Genomic DNA, 14,269 nt, shown 5'->3' with positions numbered 1-14,269 from the left:
GAATTAGATATATGACTCTTATGTAAGAGTACTAGCATACATTAATTGTTGGATTTAAAATGTGGTACTTACATGGGATTTGTTTACAACAAGAAAATATATCTGGAACCTTATCCAAAATCAGACCTTTCCTGTGGAGTCCAAGTCGGCTCATTAAATGCAGTTAATCTATTAATTCACCAACACCACAGTATGTAAAAAAAATAAAGTCTTGTAGTCTATCATGCTGTCATGTAATTAGGAGCATGTCATGTTCTTTCTCTGCTGTTTTTTTTACTGACATCATCGCTTTGTTTTGCTCTGAAATCCCAGCCAGCGGTGAATTGTGTTTTCAGGGAAACCCTGTCTATAGGAACAGCGGGCTTGATTCAATTAGGACCGTAACTTGTGTCAGATGCCTCGGTTTGGAAATAGGTTTGTTTTTTTGAGGTACTTCCTGCTTGCTGCCATTCTGAGAACACCAAGTGCCTTATCGGCGCACGTTATAACACACAAGCTTTGATGCTGAAGTGTTCATGGAACGAGCGCTGCATACACTCCCAAAAGTTGCAGTGAGACTCTTCTTATAGTGAACAAATAATTTACGTATGTCTTCACTTTTTCACAACTGCGTGTATTGTGATAAGATATTTGTAATAAAACTGCAGTTTAATGTTGCACATACACTTTCAATTTTTGAGTGGATCATGGCTGTTGTCACCAAATCATATCTTCTATTAAGTACTTAATGTTTGATTGTTGTAATTCTTAATGATAATATTGTGTCAAATGTTCAAAAGTTAGTCATCCATCCATCCATCCATCCATCCATCCATCCATCCATCCATCCATCCATCCATCCATCCATCCATCCATCCATCCATCCATCCATCCATCCATCCATCCAGTGGGGGAAATTATTTGAACCTCTGCTTTATTTGTTAGTTTGCTCAGAGAATATGAATCAAAAATCAAGAAAAAGGACATTACATGAACGTTATAAATTGATTTGCAAGTCACTAAAATTACAAGGAGTCAGTAATAAGTCAGTCAATCAATTACAGATACTTGTGATCTCAACTCGTTATGCGTATAAAGCACATCTGTCACACAGTCTGTTTCTTTGATCCCATCCTCTCTACCTCCGAGGACAACAGATGTCAGGAACAAGTGTAGACCTGCACAATATGGCTACAAGACCATCACCAAGAAGCTTGGTGAGAAAGTGACAGTTGTTGATATGATTATATGGAAATGGAAGGTCTAGAACTCCAAAAATCACACTCATGAGGTGAGGATAAGCATGAGATAGGTGGTGGATCCCCCAAAACTAGTTGAGAAAATCTTGCTAATGATCTGAAGGCTGGTGGAACCACAGTAACCAAGAACACCATTGGTAACACACTATGCCATATTGGATTGAAATCCTGCAGCGCTTGCAAGGTCTCCCTGCTTAAGAAGGCACAGATACAGGCCCATCTTAAGTTTGCCAGTGAACATTTAAAGAAGGCTTGAGAGAAAGTGCTGTGGTCTGATGAAACTGAAACCAAGCTTAATGGCATTAATTCGATCTGCTGTATTTGGAAAAAGTGAAACACTGAGTATAACCCAAAGAACACCGCCCCCATAGTCAAGCTCGGAAAATGTTAAATGGACTGATTCTTATATAGCGCTTCTCTACTCTACCCGAGCACTCAGAGCAGCTTCTGATACACGCCTCATGCACCCATTCAAGGTCTGTGACTCATGATGACTGGTGTAATTATGTAGTAACGACCTCGTACTTGTGAATCAAAACATCCCCGTGTTGATTACATTGCCACTTGTGTGATCCCATCACCGACAATCTGTCTTTGCTTTGTGGTGCTTATCTGTAGACTATAACCATGAACTATGTATTTACAGATACATCTACTTTTTCTAGTAGTGTTTCTAGTGACGTTTCTTACTAAACTTTCTTCACTACAAATCATTGATTCTATTAGAAATTGCCCAAGGCAAAAGCTTTGTTCCAGTGGTGTTGTTAAGTGGTGAGATCTTGTAGCAAAGAGAATAGAAACTGCTGTCTATGAAAAGTAAAGTGAGCAGTGTGACATTCTCACCGTACAAATGGTTTAATGAGATTCCACTTGCCATAACCCTCGGTGATATACTGTACTCAAGGAGTAATTAAAAATTGAAAATCTATCTCGTTCCAGTTTTTTTAAATTATTATTATTTTAAACCCTAATTTAAAAACTCATAATTTCTTTCTAGTCTGCCTCTGATAAAAATGCCTGTAACCAGCACTCTGATCTGCTCTTTTATATATATTCATCTTCTTTTCCCCCCTCCAACCATCACTATGTCCATGCTGTCCTGGCCTCCACGCCATCTTTTATCTCTCTCCATGGTCATCACAATGTGCCTGGAGACTGATCATGCAGTCAGGTCCACACTGTGTTTGTGTTTTTGTGCGTAGGCGAGAGAGAGAGAGAGAAAGAGAGCTCCTGCAGTCTAGATCCATCAACAGCTCCAATGGGTTTGACCCTTCCAGGTTAACCGCAGCCATTAATATAAAAGCTTCCCTCCTCTGCCTCCCTTCTTCCCGCACAACCTTACGTGGGGGAGTACAAGCCCCAGTGTGTGCGCATGTGTGTGTGCATACATACGCACATGGCCATTGGTACGAAGAAAAAGAGGCAGATCAAACGCTGTGGTGGCAGGCGGCTGAAAAATGGCACTGGCGGTCACACATGTTCCTCTGCTGTGGAACATGTGTCTTGCCCACTGTTGTTTTTCTAATCACTCAGCAGTGATGTTTTACTTCTTCCTCTGCTCTGGAAGGATGGACCAGTTCACCTTTGCCGTCTTCCTCGCTACATGTAATATAAGACTACATTTCTTTAGAGGTCATTTAATAAAAGATTTTCATGTCAGACTGACAAAGACACATTTCATAAATTATGAACTTATGTTAGCTGGTAGACATTTAGCTTTCTTTGATTTGCACAATAAAACATATAACAGTTTAAAACAAATGATACACTGAAACAGCACCAGGCCTTCCTTGCACATTCAGTGCAGTTTGAATTTTAATATTTAGCCATGTGACTCATGATTTGGCTACTTAGCACAGCAGTAAGTGCAACAAAAGAAAGAGAGCATTTGGAGAACATTACGATTTGTTCCACTGCAGCCTGTAGCATTCAAATGCGGTTTCCTGCTTTTAGTTACTTATGAACATATGTTGTGTGTAATTTGCAGTATTAATTCAAAGTTTTGTATTTCTGCAAAATATCTATCAAAACCAGTCAAATATCCAATGCCATTAAGACTTCCGGCACATGCAAACAAACTATGTACACTTCGTGAAGTACTGCTCGCTTTTAAAGCCATCTAGTGGTCATGTTTAATGCAAGCAGAGTGTATTACTCAAACAATGCAACTAAAATGACTTGAATTTACCTTGGTAAAATCTTTTTGTGTAAATCACTAAAATCCATTTAACCCCAGTACGTACACTGGGTGATGTTCACCCATATGAAAGTGAGGGTGATTGTGTTTCAAAAGCCATGTTGGTGTCTAGGCTTAACAGTCAGGTAATACTCATTTTCATATTATGTTTATTCGGGGCAAGCTGTTTTAACACCTGAGGCTCTTTTTACGTGTTTTTTTGTGTCAATAATAGGGAACAAGGTGGGCCTTTTTCTTTTTTGTGTTCCTTTGCAACACCTTCCTTTATAAAACCTCTTGTGAGTTTAAAAGCAGGCATACTTCTTTTGCCTAAGCTGAGCTCAGAATACTTCATTCTTCAGTTCATGGAGCTGAGAAAATATGATCAATTCAATACAATTCCAAAAATTCAAAAACATCATCATTTAGCGGTGTTGCTGTGTTACAAATGCTCTTACTTTATCTCTTTTTTTGACACATGTCCTGTTGTTGTCAAAGCCCCTCCAACTCTGCAAGAGCTTAATGACCCAGAGGAATCCGGGTGCATGGCCAAAAATGCCTTTCAGGAGGTCCCTTATTCTCAGCGCAGGGAGGAAGTGGTCCACAGCAGGCCTGAGGTGGCTTACAAGAGGCTATTAGGAGGCCTGCGGCAGGATGCCTCACAAATCCATTTAGGAAGAGTTGGGACTGGATCTGGACTTTCTACTGCTGGCTGTCAGTCAGAGCAGGAGAAAGCAGGTGTCCAGTTACCAAAGATGTCAAAGTGGAACGTGTATGTATTTGTGTGTGAGAGAGAGTTTGTAAGTGTTTGTTCCTATGGAAGCCATTTGAATGTATATGAAGTGTAAATATTCACGTTTTAGCTGTACCCTTATAAATAAAGGACATGTGCCAGTGGTGGTGCTGTGGGAAAGCTGCAGGCCGGGTCCCTTGGTAAATGGAGTCCACCATAACCAATGAAAAATCCAAATGCCAGTTACCTAATCTCTGATGTAATCTCCCTGCAGCACACGAGGTTTGACTCACATGAGTGGATTCTGTCACTCATTATTTCTTCCTCACGTTAGCCTAAGTTTTGCTGGAGTATTATTAAGCTGTCATCAGTGTAACATCATTTTAGTAAAGGTAGTAATAAGAAGTAATGAGTCTTTTCATGGTTCCAGGCTCGATAATGATAATGATTAAATATTGGGAATGCTAAAAGACATAACCCCACTGCTCCCTGAGGAAACTCAGCTCACCCGAGATATACAAAGCTGGGAGGTCAAATGCAGCCCAGAAGAATAGGTGTTGTCATTTTATAATTCACTCAACTCTCAAGTCTGTGTTATTTTCGTTCCTTAATTCACATTTCCAACAGATTTGTTTGAATCCTGAGCCTCTAGCGTGGCACAGTTTTTCAAAGGGGAGGAAATGATGTGATAGTTCTTCAATAATTACTTATCAGAAAGAAACTCAGCAAATCAATAAAGTTAAATATTTGGGAGTAATATTGGGTGATGAAGTAAAATGTGAAATACAGATTAAGAAAATTTCCAAAACCCATCAAGATTAATTTGAACTGTTTTTTAACCGTTCTAATACAATCTTGTCTATCTGTTAAAGCTTCCAGTTATATTTACATGCTGTGATTTTGTCACATCTTTCATAATGTGATTTTTTATGCCAGGCAACCAAATCAGATATAAAACCTGCAATGTCAACATACAAAAAAGCTTGAAAAAGGCAATACAATAGAATTATTGCAAAATGAAGCTAATAATATTTTTTAAATAAATGCTCTTATACAATTTGCCCTTTTAACATTAATTTTAAAGGTGTGATTGGCCCTGAAATTTTTTAATGAAAAAGCAAAATTATGGCTAAAATAAATCTGTGATCACTGAAATAGGTCTTCTAGTGTTCTTAATAATTTTACTTAAATGTTTCTCTAAATAAATTATTATATTATTATTATCATTTGATCTCCTCTTTATATTGACATATTGTGTCTTAAAAGTCAAAACAGGGACGAAGTCTGTCAATTAGCTGTGGCTAGAAGGCCTACATACATTACATCAGTTATATTTTTAAAAAATATATACAATTTTTACATAAATTGTAACTTTGCACTGGTGTTCAACGCTCCTCATCAGATGGGACCTTGAAGCATTGTATTTGCATGTTCCCCCTGTGCCTGTTTGGGTACTCTCCAAATGCTGCAGCTTTCTTGCACCACCTACTGACATGCATCTTAGGTGACTGGTGATTTTAAATTTGCTGTAGGAGTGGGTGTCAAGTGTGTGTCCTTGTATCAAGCCTTTTAAAGGGCTGGTGACTTGTCCAAAGTGTACCACTGCGCCAGAGAGTCAGCAGCAATAAGCTTTAACCGCCTTTATTCTGTGTACTTGTGGATAGTTGACCTGGCCAGTGTTTGCTGACACACATGGCACAAAGAATGTCACAAAAATTGGCTGAATCGTTTCCCTGACTGCTCCTCTCCTTTCACTAGTGGACAAAGAAATCCCTCTTAAGGTTTAGCTCTTCTGCTGTCCTCATTTAGCTTCCTAGAGATGCAGCCCGGTCCTACCATTGCAGTGGAAGTAGATTTATAGTCAGTGTGTACTCAGCTGAGTCTGCACTCCTGAAGTGGGATTTTGTCATCAATCCTAATTGACAGAGCAGTTTATCTCAGTGCGACACTTTCTTTCCTAATAACTCTCTGTCTTCTTCTTTCTCCTCAAAAACGGAAACTGAAAGTTTTAGTGTTAGAATTACCTTGGTATGAATAGTTTTACAGTTAAAGGCAGAACTGATGAACCTTTTTTGATTAACAAAGTTTGAAAACTCACTTTCTTTTGTGTCATGGACAGAAACAGCTGGTAGACTGATACATAGAAATATGACTTTTAACCTAAAAGTAAGTAGAGAAAAATTATCATCCTTAAGGTAAGAACTTAGGTTTGCACCCTCACATTTAAAAGTTATCTTAATGAGTCTATGTGTGCAGGTAGCCTGAACTGTAGTGCAGATTCTTCACTTTGAATCATTGTCTTGCTATCGCCAAATAAACCCTCTTCCCCCATGTACAGGATAATCTCTATCACACTTGTTTTCATTCATTTAAGCCCCAGAGTTGCACAATGTGGATGAAGATTCACATAGGAAAAATTATTCAAAATCTGCTGGATCTCAAGCGTTGTTAATATCGTTCCTTGGGTGTCTTGAAGACTAATCTGTCAAATAAAGATAGAGACAAAACTAACAAAAGGTCCTCTGGGCCCCTCTAGGCAAAGCAGCAGCTTTCTTTAATAAGTAGAATGTAAGCCCTGTGGTAACTCAGCACTGCCTGGGAGACATTTTTGCGATCTATTATTAACTGCTGATTTTTCATTGTTCTGTTTTTTCATGTCAGTGTATGATATCTAATGCCAGAATGTCTGCTGGACAAATGAGGCAAATCTGCTTTAAGGAAACGGGTACCAAACTGCCATCCAGGAGCTAAGTCCCTTTCCTTCATTTATAGTATTCAAAGGACTAAAAGACTCACAATATTCAGATGTTATAAACTGTTGGCGTGCTTGGGCCCTTCATCCAAATTAAAGATGGCTGTAAGCATCATGACATCACCTCTTGGTAGATTTTAATGCAGTTAATTTCAATTCGGCAATTTGGCGCTTAGTGCCAAATCAAAACAACAGTCACCCCAAGGTGCTTTACATTGTAAGGTAAAGACCCTACAATAATATAGAGAAAACTCCAACAATCAAATAATCCCCTATGAGCAAGCACTTGGTGACTATTGGAATATAAAACTCCATTTTAACAGGAAGAAATCTCTGGCAGAACCAGGATCAGGAAGGGCCGGCCATCTGCTGTGACTGGTCGGGGTGAGAGGGGGCTGACAGAACAGAGACATGCTGTGGAAGAGAGCAAGAGCTTAATAATAACTGATGATTAAATGCAGAGAGGTGCAGAAACTCACAGAGAAAAAATGTGAAAGAAGAAGAAGTCGCACTCAGTGCATCAGGAGAAACCACCAGCAACCAGACCTATTGCAGCAGAACTAAGGGGGGCTCCAGGGTCACCTGATCTAGTCTTTATCAAAAAGGAAAGTTTTAAGCCTATTCTTAAAAGCATAGAGGGTTTTTGTCTCCTGAATCCAAACTGGCAGCTGTTCCACAGAAGAGGGGCCTCCCATTCTCTTTTACAGATTCTAGGAAGTACAAGTCAGTAAAGATGAGGCCTGTTTGTTCAAGATCATGTATGTGAGGAGGAGGATTTTACATTTGATTCTGGATTCAACAGAGAGCCAATGAAGAGAAGCATTCTGGTTCTGGATTTCTGCAACTGGCCAAGGCTAGTAGGTCTGGTTAGCAAACTGCATTCTTAAACTGCATTCTTTTTTGGGTTGTATGGAAGCCCCAAACGCAATTTCATTGTTCTTGACAATGACAATAAATAAATAAATACTAATACTAATACATAAACATTTCTGCTAGTGAGTGCTGACAGACTAAAATAACACAAACAAACCTACTGGATTGTCTGTATTACACAGCAGGCCACATTATTTGCCAGAAAATCCCATTAGAAGTACTCTAAAAGGGCCCAACACGACAAAAACAGCTGAGAGGTCCAGTTAAGAGACTGGAGATAGTGGAGGTGATGCCTCGCAAACAGTAAACGCCTACAGTTACCAGTCACCCAGCGTCAAATGCTACAAAGGGAGAAACCATCCAAGAGGTCAAAAACATTTTTTGTACCAGGCTGAAACATGTGTCCAATACTGTTAAGCTGGGCATTTTAAAATGAATCCATGGAAATTGATTGGCTTTTTGAGCCATTGGGATAATAGGTAGATATACTTTGTGTCCAAAGTTTGGAAAATCTAGTGTTATTGGAGCCAAAACATTAGACACAACCAACCATTAGCACAACTGCAGTTTTTGACCCCTAAGCATGGGCTTTAGTGGCGCTGTCATACTCAGACTCCCAGCAAGAAGGAGGAGGTATGTTGGTATATTGAGTTTGCCTACTGCTGATGACTTACTCTTCATCCTTCCCATTAACATCATAGATTTTTTTTGCACATTTACAGAAACCTTTAAAATTTCTAATCCACTAGCTCATAACTCAGTGACAAGAGCTTTACTGTGTGCAGTCTTTCAAGGGTGTCACATCCACTTAGTTAGAAATACGTAGAAGAACAATGTAATCAAAAGCTATTCACGATATGAAAACCTCAGTTTTTGCAGCCATGGAAATTGGGCCATCGAGATAGTATTCATGAGGCTGCCTCCACAGAGATGGATGCCCTCACCACATGAAAGCTGACGGGGGGAAGACGACTCCTGCTGTGTAGTGGCCAAACCAAACTGCAGCCTTGCATCTCAGGAGTGTTAAAGTGGCTCATATATCTGACATAAGTGTGTTTGGTTTACACTTCGAGGTAGTTCATATGTGTCATAAATATACATGAGAGCTCAGGCACACAAGCTGAGGGAGGGAAGAAATACTTGAATGAAGCTAGAATCTAATTTATGAGTCATACATAAGAAAGTTATCTCAGGTTTGCTCAGATAATGAGGATATATAAGATAATGATCACATATAAGCTTGTACTAAAAATGTGATGAAAGGCCTGCAATATGACAAAGGACAGATTCTGTAGAGGATTAACAGCAATTCTACGTTTATTATTATTAGACTGTAGAGTTTTTAGGTGTCCCGGCAAATCCAGGTAGCAAAGGCTACAGAGCAACACACTGAGAGACACAACGCAGACATATCCGGCGAATACAGAATGAAGTGCAGAAGCATCTCAAATTAAAACTTTGAAACAGAGACTTAAGACATCACATTCATCGCAGGTCAAACAGGGTCACACACAGCATCTGCAGGAAGATGTGACTGCTTCTAAATCCACTAAAATGACTGTTCATTTAGACAGACCATCTGAAAGTAAAGTGTAAAAATTGAAAAAAACTACGTTTTAGAACTCTGTAAAATCGTGAGTATTAACTATAGTTTACAATTTCAATTTTTATTTTGTCACTAGAATTAAAAACTTAGTCATCCACTGTGCTAAAAGCAAACTGTAGCTGAGGTCGAGCCTGCTTATGGGCAACAGGAGTAGAGATGTAAAAATAAGGGATTTCTGCTCTAGTCCACTAGATGGAAGCATATGATCACTTTAGGGATGAATATCCAGTCAGGCTGTAAGCTTTTTTTAGGCACACAAAGCTAAACCTTATTTATTTCAGAAATAAAGAAAACAAACCATACAGACAAATAAAAGATTATATTGTGGGATGCAAAGAGCCATGACATGAAAGTCTTCCATCACCTGAGATGAAGCACGAAAACCTCATCATCTGACAATAATTGTAGCCAAGTTGTAAAATCTTGTAACCTGGCTGCTAACTATATATGCTGTGTATATCGGAATACCTGTGCAACCTCTTTAGGGTCCAGATATCACCTCGTGCTACCAGCAGTGACGCTGACCCTAGGGGATTGCCAAACTAGTGAAAAGTAAAGTGAAGTAAAAGACAAGGAGGGAAGAGTGTCAGTGTCCTCCACCTGTAAAACCATTCCCGTTTTGGGAGTTGTCTCATTGTTGCTCCTCTAGTGCACCTGTTGTTGATTTCAATAGCAATAAAGCAGCTGAAACTGTTTAACAACCCCCTTTGCTATTAAACTGACCAGACAAATAGACCACAAGTTTAACTGATTTATTGCTGTACAATGATTAAACAATATTCCCTTAACTTTTTGAGTTTATATATAGATATAATTCTAATAGCAAGTAAAAACCCAATAACACCCACTTCAGCCCAGTAACAGTCTCTACTCTTCAGTCAAGGTTTTCAATTTCTATTTTGGAGAATGGCTGTACAAACTTGCTTCATTCCAAGGTGGTTTGATGGACTGAAGGTCAGGGCTCTTTGCAGGCTGGTCAACATCAGCACTTTAATGTGAAAGCAAGTGCTAATAGAGCTGGCTTTGCCAGGCCAGGGTTCCAGGAAGACGTAGCTGCCAATTTGTCTTTAAACTACAGAGCTCAGGATAGTTACAGGGCTGACTTTATTCTGTTTCTCCAACGAGACCACAGCAACTATATCTGTGACCTGTTTGCTGTGCTACTTTGAAGTGGCATACAGTACATCAGCTGAATACATCAGCTGAATTTGAGGGCAGCTATAGCGGGGCTGCTGACCTTCCTCCTCTGCCAGTGATATTTCTTTGAAGCACAGTGTAAGTGGCTCTAAAACCACTTAAAGACAATGGGGGGGGGCAGGTGGTACTGAGTACCTTTTTCATCAGTGGTGATGGAAGATGGCAGAGCACTGGCGTTATGATGGGGCACTCAGTCTGTGGAACCAAGATATGAAAGGAAAGATGAATCCACTTCATACTCGACTCTTGGAGAAACAAAGAGTGGCAGTAATGGCATGGTAGCTGTATACAAGATAGAGGTGGTATTGATCAGCACGGCAGCTTGTACTTCAACACTGATGAACTTTCCATATTACCTTTTAGATCGACCGCGTTTCTTCTGAAAACAAATCAGAAGCATTTTCCGTAAAATACAATACAGCTTCATGATGGAGTTAGGTCAAAGGTCATACTGTAGTTACATATAGCAGGAACCTTGGCCTGCTTTGCTCAAGGACACTTCAGAGATTTTCCCTTGAAATTAGAAATATGATTTAAACAGTGACAGGAAAATCTCAGTTGACCACATTTTATTATTTTGGACTTGGAGAACTTTGGACTTTACCATGTAGCCTGAAAACCTCACATACAAACCTAATGATGTTTTATCCTTTACCCTGTCAGGCATCTGTATACCCACAGATGTACTGTTAACGCTGGTCTAAATACGCCCTTTGGAGTCCCAGATTTACACCCTGTGGGAGTATCCTCCCAAAGAGGGACAAAAGGAGCCCCTGATGATCCTCTACCTAATCACATGAGCCAAGGTGTAAATCTGGGACTCTCCACCATTTGACCCTAGAACTGAAGAACGTCTTCAAGCAACCTAAAGAAGTCCAGACGCTTTTCTTTCCAAGCTCCTTAGACTGCGATGACCTGGATGACTGAGAACCTTCACAGACTTGATGATATGTGATATATATCAGATTTTCACATCCTTACATAACCCAAATAATTCACATAAACAATATTTTGTGATATGGATAGAAATGCTTAAATTGGGTTGTAAATATTTACCATTTAATCACTTCTGGTTCTACACTGCTTGCTGCCGTGGGCCGAACAGCATGTCCAGAGAATGTGTAAAGATTTTGAAGGTGATACACTTGCATCACTGTTATGATACAAATCCATGTGACTCATCTGAGACACATGATAAAGCTCTCATGTGAAGTTGAATTAGGTTTTCTGGACAATTTCTATCTTAATGATCCTAATCCTAATTACATTTATTAATGGAAAAATTAAAACCAGGAAAACAATTAGCTGTGTGTTTTTCCACGTTAATACTTTAGGCATTAAAGCTCATGACTTCAGCTATTAGTTGACCTGACGTGACTGAAAATTGATCTAATTACACTGAGCTCATAAGGAAAAGGAACAGCTTATTTAATAAAACATTTTAAGATGCCGCAGGGAAGATAAAACAAAGAAGACATGAGATTCAGAGAACGAGCACAAGTTTTTAAAACATTTTAATTGCAGTTTAATATTAAAGTCCCTTTAATCAGCAACTTTCAGCTTTTACAAAACCTAACAGCTTATATCTTTTATAGTTAGCTCAATGAATCATGGGAAAACTACATAGATTGTCAGGTGATCTGGTAATGATAAGGTGTACATATAGAAAAGGTAATGCAAGCCCCTGTATACTGTGTTGGAGGTCATATGTTACCATACTGCCACAGCATCAATATCCATGCGTAATTCATGATATTTATTTGCCTTTGTCTTTTCATGGGCTCTGTGGCCTTGCTGTACGATTGACAGGGGAGTTCCTGTGAGTGCATATCTGAGACTTGAGTGCCTCATGGCTCCTGATTGTGCAACAAAATCGCCCACGAGCTACACAGCCAATGCCGTGGATTTGACTGGCTGTCTGAGGACAAACTAGCTGCATTTGTGGTTATGTCATGCTGACACTTATTTATCATAAATGTGCTGTACCACAGTGCTTTTACCCTTGGACTTGATGAAAACACACAGACTTTGTGATGCATTTCAGTGAACATATTTTGTGCTTAAACCCCGGCTGTAATGATGACCCTTCTGTCCTCGTAAATTCCAGAAAATTCCTTTTTTCCCCCTTACGACAAAGACACATGATTAAACCGATCTCACCATTTTCTGTCATGGGCCACAGGCTGATTGTGCTAGAACAAACTTACTCATTACCCCCTCAGAATCTGTATTCTTTTAAAGTTTCTTTCTTGAAATGTATGATTCAGACGGAGCCTCAGGGCTCATCTTATCGAGATGAAAATGAGGTCTATTGATAGAGTGATTTTTCCATTAATCTGAGGAGAAAAAGCCAATTCTCCTATACAAACCTCATCCTGTTAGCTCATTAAATGTGTGAAAGCCTCGCCTGGTGTGAAGCCACCAGTTAGAGTCAGACATTTTACACACTTAGAAGCTTTGTTCTGTCAGGTTCCCATTTGAACGCAGACATCACTAGCTTTATTTTACTTGATAAAAAGAATCACTGTATAGAAGAAGCTACTTTTGGCTGCTCCCTTATTCACAAGGGTTTGCCACAGCGGGTAGCATTGCATGTTTGATCTGGCAGATTTTTATGGAGGATGCCCTTCCTGATGAAACTCCAATAGGATTTGTATCAATAATATAATAAAATATTATAATATTTATATTAATAGTATATATATTTTTGGAATTTTGGAGAATTATTTGAATTAACAAGATATACAAGAAAGTGCAGACAGAAATCTATGATGAAATGTATTTTAACACTGATTAAATGTAACCATAAATGTTCAATTAAAAAATATTTTTAAGAAAAAAACAGTATATGCATGCAAATTAGGACTTTTTTTATTCTCCTGAAATTTTCAGAAACCACTCTGTCCTGATAGCCTCGGGTTAGACTTGGGGATATTTACAGATCAACAGGCAAAAATGCAGGTGAATCAGTCGGAAGGTTTGGGTGCTGGAGGGTGCTCCACCTGGAGACTCTGTTGTCCTGCTGGGAGACTTCAATGCTCACGTGGGTAACGACAGCGAGACCTGGAGGGGCGTGATTGGGAGGAACGGCCTCCCTGATCTGAACCCGAGCGGTGCTTTGTTATTGGACTTCTGTGCTAATCACAGTTTGGCCATAACGAACAGCCTGTTCGAACATAAGAGTGTCCATAAGTGCACGTGGCACCAGGACACTCTAGGCCGTAGGTCGATGATCGATTTTGTAATCGTATCAGCAGACCTGCGACCATATGTTCTGGACACTCGGGTAAAGAGAGGGGCTGAGCTGTCAACTGATCACCACCTGGTGGTGAGTTGGATCAGGTGGAGGGGGAGGATGCTGGACAGACCTGGTGCACCTAAACGCGTAGTGAGGGTGTGCTGGGAACGTCTAGCAGAGGCCCCAGTCCGCGAGATCTTCATTGCACACCTCCGGCAGAGCTTCAACAGCATTCCGAGGGAGACTGGGGACATTGAGTCCGAATGGACCATGTTCAGCGTCTCCATTGCCGAAGCTGCTGCATTGAGCTGCGGCCGCAAGGTGGTTGGTGCCTGCCTCGGTAATCCCCGAACCAAATGGTGGACACCAGAGGTGAACGGAGCCACCAGGCTGAAGAAGGAGTCCTATCGGGCTTGGTTAGCCTGTGGGACTCCGGAGGCAGCCGACAGGTATCGA

This window comes from Astatotilapia calliptera, chromosome 7 (assembly GCF_900246225.1).
Source record: "Astatotilapia calliptera chromosome 7, fAstCal1.2, whole genome shotgun sequence".
Taxonomy (NCBI): Eukaryota; Metazoa; Chordata; class Actinopteri; order Cichliformes; family Cichlidae; genus Astatotilapia; species Astatotilapia calliptera.
Note: the sequence above shows the minus strand (reverse complement) of the source record.